The 12,382-nt window shown below is 34.5% G+C and overlaps 1 protein-coding gene across 2 annotated transcripts in view; it reads left to right on the plus strand.

The window, feature by feature from the left end:
* ATP8B (ATPase phospholipid transporting 8B) overlaps positions 1-12,382 on the plus strand; it is a 634,707-nt gene that overhangs the window by 141,380 nt on the left and 480,945 nt on the right. The window lies entirely within an intron of this gene.

Consider the following 12,382-nt stretch of genomic DNA (forward strand, 5'->3'; position numbering starts at 1 on the left):
TTTGAAAATTGTACATTCAATAATTATTCCTTTTAAAATTATTCATTCGGAAATTCTGAATAAGTTGAATACACCATGTAGGCCTAAATCAACGAGTTCCACTTCTATTACGCATACGTCCAATATAACATCAATTGAACCACCAACCACATTCAAATTTGAAAATTGTACATTCAATAATTATTCCTTTTAAAATTATTCATGTTTATTTTTTATGTCATCGTCGTTAATTAAAACTTTTCTAACACTTGTGTATATTAGTTAGGTTATGTGATATTATGGATAGTCACGTATCAGAGATTGTTTAATATTAAGATTTATTGAAAAATCATCTGTCAAGTGACGTTGATTACTGGGATTCGGATAATTGAAGTGGAATGCAACTGTTTTAATAAAAATGAAACTGAATCAACAAAGCCTTCTTGACTAGTAACATTGCCATCGTGTATAGATCGAGAACTTCTCGACGAGAAGGCGTTGCTAGTAATCATAACTCACTACTGCCATCTAGCATGCATCTAGCGTAATATTTGTAATGTTGAGATGATACAATAATACATTTGAAGACAGTTGTATTTTCGTAAGTCAATTAATATTTTATTGTATTGGAGTACTTCGTTACTTCTAATCTTTATATACTTTCTTCTAATCGTGTAATAGTCAATTAAATCCCACTCGAGTTTTGATTTTCTCTAGATAAATCAAAACGTCTAGTGAGATTACTGTTGATAAATTTTATACAGCTACATTTTAATTAAATTTTACACATGCTAAGATAACTTTTTCGGATATAGTGAAAATTGTGAGATTCGAAGAATGATCCTGACACATGCGGCTATCAGAAATAGTTTTATTGTACGAGCTGTTATCACTGCACAATAACGAATCTAACGAAATTTTTATAAAAAGGACTATTTCGGGAAGAATTCTTTATCGCCATTGGCTATAATCTAACTTTGTTTGAAATGTAGTATGTAGGTAGTTTCCATACTATCCACCAGTGTGAATAATGTTCATAATACTCGTCCAATTGTATCGAGTTACAGAATGTTTCAACACACCATTTGAAAATCAAAATTATTGGATTGAACACAATAAACTTGAAAACCTAAAATATGAACTGTTTTTAACCCCTTACCGCATGGGACAGTCTTGCACACACCGGTTTAATATTCAAATAACTTAAGTAGTTCTTTCTTTCTCAACTGATGTCACATATGGTCAAATCCATTTCTTGACAGTGTGCCATATCTGTCCCAGTATGCAGTTTGAAATATTATATGCTTATATTATAAATTATATGAATACAAAACCGGTATGTGCCATATCTGTCCCAGAATGCGGTAAGGGGTTAAGCTCATCATATTGTAAAGAGCAGTGATAGCCTGTATCGTAATTCAGTTACATTATTCATTTGATTATATAAATTACACTGTTCACGAATGCGTAGAATTTAGTATATCAATGGGCCCTCTAAACGCTAGCAATCAAAAGAAATTAGGGAAATTCCTTTTTGAAGTTAAAATTAGGTGGAAAGAGTGGATAAAAACTTCGACTGAAGTGTAATTATGGATATTGAGTACTGTATTATGTATCCGGTAGCCTATAAGCTTTGAAGAGTTTATAATGAAATATGTAAAGGTGTTATCTTGACAGAATAATTTTAGGTTGGTTATGAAGGCGGTGTGTTTACCAAATGAATAGTATGTATTAGGTAGAAATATAGAGTAGACAAAGAATGGATTACTACAAGTAATTAGAATAATTACATGAATGCAAGAAAAACGTTAATTGTTTAAAAAGATTTTGCTAACTATTTTATTGTGTGGTGATGGAGGGTTGTATGGAGGATGCATATAATCAGCCATGAATGTGGCATAAATTAGTAGGTAAATAAATAAATAAATAAACAAACAAACAAACAAACAAATAAATAAATAAAATAAATAAATGTCAGGAAAAAATAAGCAAATAAATAAATATGTAAATAAATACAATCAGTGCTATTAATTACATTTCCTGTTTGAAAACTTTGCAGACTAGTGTCATAATTTATAACAACTAATTACCATTTCTGCTGTTGGGTAGACAGTGTTATATACGAGTTAGTAAACAAATGACGTAATGACTGGTAAACTGAAGCTATCACATTCAACTCCCATTAATGTATAAAATCCTACAAATTTCGTAAAAAGCAGTTTCACGCATGTCTCGGACGTCATAACGACCTGAATCCAAGGTACTAACACTGAAGGATATGTACAAGACCAAAACTTCATTATCAACAATGTATCATATTCATTGGCAACATAGTGACAAGCCACATTTGAACTTGACTTCTTTATGAATATTTTACAAAAATCGCAGTAATTCCCTGTAACAAAATTTGTGATAGGCTTTTCAATGTCCAATAGGTCATGGCATATCAGACTTCAATTTAAAGAACATTTAAGACAGGGATGTCAAGGTCAGAGCACGTGAAAGACTTACATGCTATCAAGCGCTCATTGGTTCCAATGAATCTATTCTACAGGCAACAGCGGTGAAAAAGAAGGGGTGACCAAATGAACTCTATTGGCCTACAACTGCAAGATGAATTAAACTGCAGTTTAGTAAGAGATAATGTGTTACGCCCATACACAAAAAATAAAAGCATGTTTTGCAGCATGTACCTCTATAATAAATGCTAGTAATAATTAAATAGTAGGATATAACAAATAATAAATATAGTTTCTCTTTAACTTACGCAGTTTTAGATCATGAGGCCTATAATTAGCCTAATTATTGTTATGTAACTGTTACATAAGCATATACTACTTATATGAGTATCATCACACTTCTAGAAACAAATTTAAATTCATGACTTCTCGCGTAATTCAGAAGTGCCTTTTCTGCTTTTTGCCGACATCAGTCTTCTTATGTCCGTGAAATTTTGTTTCCGTTAGCAAAATAATTTCTAATGGAAGACCTGAATTGGCTAACATTCTAAGTCCATTAAACTAAATTTTTCAGGATCGCAAAGAAACTATCTAGGCTTGCATTATGAGTATTGAAATAAATATTTGTATGATACAAAAACACAGGTTTAGAGTCGGACTTGGGATATTCTTTTTTACAGAATGTTAGCCTATGTAAAACACAACTTGTTAGGTAAAAAGTCGAATTCGGTAAATTTTGGACTTGGGATGTTTGTCAATTTAGTTATTCAGTTGTAACTGTGTTGGTATATTTCTTTGATTTGATGAGTACGGGTTACAAAACTAATCCAACTTAGGCTGGAGCAGGTCAATTTCTTTAAGTCGCCTATGGAACTCTTCCCAGTGATATTTTAAAACATTGCAGTGTTTTATACTGTTGAGCAGGAGTTCAATTACTAAAGGTGTTGAAATCATAAAAATTGTGCTGTGACATCTGTGACATCCACAATGTAATATTCATCTGAAAGTTAATAATATCTATCAACATAAATTAATTGACTCTTTTCTTGCGATCTCAAATTCAAAACGTTCAAATGCTCGAAATATCCTTGAGAAAGTTAAGTTACTCAATCCATGTAGAGTCAACTATAGAGTATTCCACCTTAAGAAAAAAGCATTGGTCTTACGGGGCTTGGCTAGTACGCTGTTGCCGCAAGATGCCTCCGTTAGTAGAACAAGTGAGGTATAGTATCTCTATCTCACTCTCTTCCTAATACGCACAGTGTTCAAGCAAGTTTATCGCACAACATGCTGTAGGTATGTTGAGTCAGTTGAAATGATAAGAAAAAAAACTATTAATGCCACAATGATGCCTGCAAAAACACACATTATATTTTATATACATTATAACTAGACTTCGGATATTTAGGCCACTAACCAACTTTCAGACACCTCAACTAGGCTCCATAATGATCGAAAGTATGCATTAAAATACTGTTTTAGGAACCTAAAAAGTTACTGCAATTACAAATAATGGTACTAATAATAATAATAATAATAATAATAATAATAATAATAATAATAATAATAATAATAATAATAATGTCATTCATAGTGTTCTGCCCAAGGGCAAGTAGTTCACTGCAAACACAGCATTCTCCAGTCTTTCCTATTTTCTGCCTTCCTCTTTGTCTCCGCATATGATCCATATATCTTAATGTCATCTATCATCTGATATCTTCTGCCCCGATCTCTTCTCCCGTTCACCATTCCTTCCAGTGCATCCTTCAGAAGGAACTTTCTTCTCAACCAGTGACCCAGCCAATTCCTTTTCCTCTTTCTGATAAGTTTCAGCATCATTCTTTCTTCATCCACTTTTTCCAACACAGCTTCCTTTCTTACTCTGTCCATTTCACACGCTCCATCCTTCTCCATATTCACATTTCAAATGCTTCTATTCGCTTCTCTTCACTTCGTCATAATGTACATGTTTCTTCCCCATACAATACCACACTCCACACAAAGCACTTCACTAGTCTCTTCCTTAGTTCTTTCTCCAGAGGTCCTTTTTCTATTAAAAGCTTCTTTTGCTATTACTATTCTCCTTTTGACTTCTTGACAGCAGCTCATGGTACTGCTTATATTACACCCCAAGTATTTGAATAATAATGATGATAATAATAATGCTAATAATAGTAATAATAATAATAATAATAATAATAATAGTAATAATAATAATACTTTTATGTTATTGGGTTAAGAAGTGATTATAATACAGACTTAAGATTATGTGCAGCACACGTTTACCGTTATTAAATATTATGAAGCGTTTATAATAAAAATTTAAGATTATTTGCAGCACACTTTTTCCGTTATTAAATGTTACGGAGCGCTTATAATACAAAATTAAGATTATGTGCAGCACACTTTTTTCGTTATTAAAAATGTTAAGAAGCGCTTATAATACAAATTTAAGATTATTTGCAGCACACTTTTCCGTTATTAAATGTTACAGGGCGCTTATAATACAAAATTAAGATTGTGTGCAGCACACGTTTTTCGTTGTTAAAAATGTAAAGAAGTGCTTATGATACAAATGTAGTATTACGTACAGCACACTTATCCCATTATTAACTTCAATCTATAATCAAACAAGAACCTAACATACATACCTAATGCCTTTGTTGTTTTGCTGACAGTTAAATTTTGTGTACTTTTTAAAATAAGCGTGTTTTAACAGTGTGAAATCTTAGCCTTAACTGTACCAATCCTACTTGTCTGTTATGTTTTTCAGCGGAGATCTTTGGCAAGAGAGCGGAAGACTATTCCATCAATTTAGCTGTTCCCCCGTTATTCGTAAATTAAATATATGGCAATTTTAGAGGTGTAATACAATTTTAGCATACGAAATCGGTCTAGTTGTCAATGAAATTATGTTCTATGAATTAAATGAGACTAATTAATTCCCAGTTCTCAAGAAAAATACTTATAAATAGTTGCTGGAACAGCCTCCATACGTTCAATGCTATTTTCTTAAAGTGGAATTCTCTATAGTTCTGGAATGTCTTTATTTTTCTATAATGAATTGTGATAAATATTTATGTAATTCAAAATATCTGGACAGAACTTTATCTCGGCTTAACTAAGGGACATCGCAATGGTAAGAAACATCGTCAAACTGAGAATTTATGTACGAAAATCTGGACAATTTATCGATACAACTCTTAATTGACATGTAACAAGTCTGCGCCATTAGTAGCACACACTTTTGTGTGTACTTTATTCTGTAAACATAAATACAATGCTGTGAGGAAGAAACTCTACAATACATCTTCAAAGACATTTACTACTATTTAATGTCAATAAAAACAAACTAATTTGAATATATTATTTTGTAGATGAACTAATAATTTTAGGCGTTTGACACTGCTTGTCTTTGTAATTAAATATTTCCACAAACCAAACAAAGAGTATCACCTCCACTTTCATTACATAAGAAGTCAAGAGTCCAGTCAGTCTGAAACTTAAATGCACGACTTCTACCTCAATATTTAATGTACAGCTGTCAAAAAAAAAAAAAAAAGTGGCCGCACTCGTGAACAGCGAATATTTTCAAAGTCCACTTCGGGTCGCGGCGATGTTACACGATGCATGTGCTTGTACAAGCAGTTCCGGAACTATGAAAGCGTTCCATATCTGCTCCTCGCAGACCAGCGGTAGAGTGCTTGTTTAATGATTCAAAGGTTCTGGGTTCGGGCCTTCTTCAAGTTTTCATTTTATTTTTTAATCGTTCTTTAGCGATGTAAATGATATTCAAATTATCATTTATATCCAGTTATCGTTCTTGATGGATATCACGTTATTTATATTTTGTTATCGTTCTTTAGAGATATGAATAAAATTCAAGTCATCATTTGTATTCTGTTATCGTTTTATAACGATATGAATAATAATTATTACTATTGTAGCTACAGTATCTCCAATGGGGGTTAGCCCTATTTTACATATGTATGTTAGGGCTATAGTTTTATACACAAAAAAGATAAGCATAAAGAGAAATGGAAAAGAAAATTAAATTAGCTTACGCGATGTAAACAAAACATAAACAATCCGTAAATTAGTCATTGCGATTGCAAAACAAATATCAGTTATCAATTTGAAACATACAAAAACATTAACAACACACATACGTAACACTTCTATAACACAAATATGCAGCTTTCCGTACCATACATCATAAATTAATACACACTAGTCACACAGACACAATCAAACTATAATTACGACATTGCGACGACATCAAGCATCCCATAACTGACTCACATACATAACAAATCAAGCATCCGTTGCAACACATACACTTCAACATAGTAACCACACTTTTAAAAGTTACAAATTTGGCTCCAAGAAGAATAAATAGGACACTGTTACTAATTACTATTCTTCTACAATTTCTTAAATACATCTGTAATAAATCTGTGAAATTCCGATATGAATAATATTCACGTTTTTTGTATTGTTATCGTTCTTTAGCGATATAAATAATATTCAAGTTATGATTTATATTGTTTTCCTTCATTAGCATTATAAAATAATATTCAAGTTATTTTTATTGTTATTGTTCTTTCGCAATATAAATAATCTGTATTTTATGTAAGTAATTATTATAACACAAATAAACATCTTTCTTTGTAAAATAGGTTATTTTATTTAGATAATTAAATACGTATTATATAATATCTTATATTAATTAAACAAGGCGATATTTATAATTTATATTGTGTTATTGTTCTTTAGTGATACTGTATAAATAATATTCAAGTTATTTATATTGTAATCGTTCTTTAGCGATATAAATAACATAAATTTAATATTAGGTTTGGAAAAATCCAGTTGTATAATACTGCTATTAGTTTTTCTTTTTGTATTATTACTTTATACTATCTTGAACCACAATAAAATGAAAAGGAGTAACGAGGAATTGAACCTGAGACGTTGACATCTAAATTCCGACGTTCGTCCGCTGAGCTACGAGGGCAAAAGTGTGGAAACATTTTCGGAAAAATTGGCCCAATCACACTCTAAGATTTTCTAATGATTCGTAGAAGCTAGTCCAGGATGCGGGGGGCAAAGGCTAATTGAGATTTCCCGATCTCTGATAGGGTCAAACATCGTGATAGAATTAATATTTAACCCTTGCCGTGACTTTCGGTGAAGTCCGGAGGGCCCAATTAGTCAAATCCACTCTCCTCATCTCCACGCTTGGGCCCCCTGGAATTTAATAAGATGCGAAAGAGATAGTGGTGTGCGGAAAGCAACGGGATGTTACCGCATTTAGGCCTATCCTTCCCAAGAAAAACTGCAAACATGAACAAAGGAAGCTTTTAATAGAAGAAGAGGGATCTTCTGCGGACCTCTGGAAAAAGAACTAAGGAAGAGACTAGTGAAGTGCTTTGTGTGGAGTGTGGCATTGTATGGGGAAGGAACATGGACATTACGACGAAATGAAGAGAAACGAATTGAAGCATTTGAAATGTGGATGTGGAGAAGGACGATGCGTGTGAAGTGGACAGATAGAATAAGAAATAAAATTGTGTTTGAAAAAGTGAGTGAAGAAAGAATGATGCTGAAACTGATTAGAAAGATAAAAAGTAATTGGTTGGGTCTCTGGTTGAAAAGAATAATAGACGACATTAGGATATGTGGATCATATGCGGAGACTAAGAGGAAGGCAGAAAATAGGAAAGATTGGAGATTGCTGGGTTTGCAATGAAAGACCTGCCCATGGACAGAACATTTATATATGTATGTTCAGAATGCCTGGAATATCGTGTCTAAAAACAGTCGCTATTTGCAAAGACTAGTCAATTCCATGCCCACTCGACTACAAGATGATCGAGATAAGAGGAAGATAGACTAAATATTGAATTGTGGCTTTTTGTTTTGTTTTTTGAACGCTTAATTGTTTGAATGTTTTAAGGCCGACGCCAGTAAATTTGTTTTGTTTATGCCACGAAAGATATTTTTATTGAGAATAAAATCTTTTCTTTCCATTTGCAGCCACAATATCATAATGATAAAGTCATGGCATAATATATTAATGAACCTGATGTTAATTACTAAAATAATCGTAAAGGAGAAAAGAGCCATTATGTATAGTTTGTCTCTCTCAAAAACAGAACAAAAAAGAACATAAAAAGCACGTGGTTGTAGTCGAACGCAGGACCTCGTGAATAAGAGGCCTGAACGCTACCATTATGCTATCGATAACACACAGAATACTTCAATTATAACTGTAGATATCAGGCAACGTGGTCCAACAACATGTAACATCGCCTGTCTCCGAATTGTAGCGAAGATACCCGAAGGGAACTTTGTTTCAGGAGAGCGGCCACTTTTTCTTTTGACAGCTGTACAACCCTTGTGTTCACCAGTGACTTGTACCTGCGTGCCTTACTTGCTCTGAGCAGCGCATACGGGGTATGAGCACGTTTGCGCTCTCGTTGACATCACTGATTTAAGAGTTGCTCTCCTGTAAAATTTGAGTGTTGCTTGTCACTATATCCCTAAACCATTCATATGTACCCTATATTTCAGTTTCGACATTTTCAGGCTTCAAGATTTCTCTGTTCCGTCATGTCTTGCTCTCCCAATGACTCTTTGCACATTTGTATCAGTGTCTTTCGTGATCTGCCCCTCATTTTTTTCTTGTAATCTGGAAGTGTTCATCTTCAGGAGGTAGCTAAACCGTTATTGTTTTGTACAGCGTTCATAAATACAGTAATTGCACTTTATTGTTGCTCTTTATCTCTATTTTTTAATTCTAAACATTACCTTCTCTTGGGTATGTTGATGGAACGTCACCAAAAGTTTATTTCCACCGCTATTATTTGTTCCTCTCCCCATCCAGTTTTGTAGGTTATAGGCCTATATGTTATGTATAAATTATGAAATACGGGAAAATCCAGGTCTGGCCAGCCATATTCAGATGTGACTGATTATTTCGGACAGATTGATATATGATCGGAAGTACGACTTACGTCCAAGTAAACTGCTGTGTGGCCAGCTTTAAGCAGATCTGTTTAGGCAGTTCCAACTGGCCTTACATACTTCTACTCTTCATGATATTAAATTTCCAACATCTATGTGTCATTAATGTCGTTCAGCGGATGATCTGTGGTATGGCATGTATATGTGCATGAGCTTGCAGTAACAACATAGACGTACAAGTAGTCAAGATCCGACTTCAGTTCAATAATGTCTTATGTACATATCAAGTCACATGGTCTACAACATTAATCTACGTCTTAGTTATATTTCGTTTGTCGGGATGATAAATGTAAATAAAACGCCTAGAAGGGTTTGTTATACTAGTATTTTTAAGAAGAAATGTACATTCGTTTGTGTATTGAATAATTAATCATTGACGGACGGAAAGTGCATACTACTCAGTGCCAATAGCTTGTTTGAGTAAATAATCCTGGTGTGACAGTGTCTAAACGAGTGTCTGTGCCGATAACTTGTTAGAGTAAATAATCCTGGTGTGACAGTGTCTAAACGAGTGTCTGTGCCGATAACTTGTTAGAGTGAATAATCTTGGTGTGACATTATCTAAACGAGGTCGGTGCCGATAACTTGTTAGAGTAAATAATTTTTGTGTGACAGTGTCTAAACGAGTGTCTGTGCGGATAACTTGTTAGAGTAAATAAGCCTTGTATGACAGTGTCTAAACGAGTGTCTGTGCCGATAACTTGTTAGAGTAAATAATCTTGGTGTGACATTATCTAAACGAGGTCGGTGCCGATAACTTGTTGGAGTAAATAATCTTTGTGTGACAGTGTCTAAACGAGTGTCTGTGCGGATAACTTGTTAGAGTAAATAAGCCTTGTATGACAGTGTCTAAACGAGTGTCTGTGCTGATAACTTGTTAGAGTAAATAATCTTGGTATGACAATGTCTAAACAAGCGTCTATGCCGATAACTTGTTAGAGTAAATAATCCTTGCGTGACTGTGTCTATATGAGTGTCTGTGCCGATAACTTGTTAGAGTAAATAATCTTGGTGTGACAATGTCTAAACGAGTGTCTGTGCCGATAACTTGTTAGAGTGAATAATCTTGGTGTGACAATGTCTGTCTATCTTGTTAGAGTAAATAATCCTTGCGTGACAGTGTCTAAACGAGTGCCTGTGCTAATAGAATAGGTGACAATGTAGAAGCGAGTTTGTGTGCGAGAAAAATAGGTGGCAATGCCGAAATAAGTGTGTGCTCTAGCAGGAAAGATTGTCGCGATAGTTCAAAGAGTGTAGGAAAATGTAGTATGAGGAAGGAAACTACTATAGGTGTGAACTAAACTTATAACTCTTGTGGACTAGGTCATCACATGAATTCCTAACCGAGCTCTTCCTTTTCTAGGAGAACTTAACCCTTCACGGAACAAAATAGGCTTCACTCACTCACTCACTCACTCACTCACTCACTCACTCACTCACTCACTCACTCACTCACTCACTCACTCACTCACTCACTCACTCACTCACTCACTCACTCACTCACTCACTCACTCACTCATCCATATTGGAGTAGAACCAAGAGTTTCCAGTCGTGTTAATGACTTGGCTGGTTGGCTTGATTTCGAGAGCTGGATCCGAAATGAATTCATGCACGTGGGATAATCGCTAATGTGAGCCTATTGTGCGGACTGTATGCGATGATTATTTCATCCAGTGCTGACAGGTAGGCCATCCTGACTCAGCCCGTACACTACAGAGTCAGGTCTCATCCTCGAATGAGTACCTGATTACCGAAAGTACCCGAAACTCCAAGCCCTTCTATATCAGCATCGGGCCGTATCCATACTATCCTCATGACTTTACCCCAGCCTATATTTTTAAACTGTTGCAGATGATAGAATAAAAATAAATGGAGTGGAGACTGTTGGAAGAATGAAAGGAGGAAACGGGAGTACTCTAATCGATCCCTGGCCGCCTGGGTGGAGCGCTGAGCCACAGACGCGGACGACATTACTCTTATTGATTCTTTTAGTTAAAGTAGGACTGTTTGTCACATAGATATAAAAATGAAGATTCCACATGAATGTAATTACTATTAACATTTTTTTAAGTCTTAAGTGGAAGTATACGTTACATAATCCTAATGAATAATGAAATTAAAATGATCAGATAGAGCCATAATTTAATACATTATAAATGAGCCTTTGCCCAATGGTTATTTTGTTATAACTAGGCTTGTAATGTTGGGGACCAATAGAGTGCGTTACGGTCGCTTCAAGTTTGCTATCCGTTCACCAGCCATACACTAGCAGGCATAAACAGTGTACCTGCGGATAATAATGTCGAAGGTTAAGGTTCCCAGGCGCATATTTTTGCAGCGGAATTTGGTAGTGTTTTGAAGTGAATTATGTAATACAAAGATACAAGATGACAAGCAAAATTATATACAGACACTTGTAGCACAAGAAAACATACAGAACAGCTCAAATTGGTATCTAATAGGCCTAACAAAACAAACGAAATACCAGGCGATTATATTTGGAATAAGCAATCAACATTTTTCCGGGATTTGTGCGAGATGGTGGTGACTGCTGACATATCGTTATCTAAAGTAAACAATCCCCACTTTAAACATTTATAGAAAAATATATAAATAAAAAACTCACATGCCATGTTACATTGCAGCAAACATATTTAAAACTATGTTACGACAAAACATCATGTAAAATAAGGCAGACCGTTGCAGAAAATAAAATCTTTGTAATGCTATGTAGCTTACGAGTATACTTACTTTTAAAGCTGTCCAGATTTGTTTGGGTGCTATTCATAGACATTTCGTTAGCCCGCGCTACGAGCGTGCTAAACTAACCCCGGCTATTGACGGGTTACTTGTACAAGATTTATATTGTATCATATCGCTAACACTGGTTTATGAATACGAAAAACGTTAGTTC

This window comes from Periplaneta americana, chromosome 4, assembly GCF_040183065.1.
Source record: "Periplaneta americana isolate PAMFEO1 chromosome 4, P.americana_PAMFEO1_priV1, whole genome shotgun sequence".
NCBI classification, from domain to species: domain Eukaryota; kingdom Metazoa; phylum Arthropoda; class Insecta; order Blattodea; family Blattidae; genus Periplaneta; species Periplaneta americana.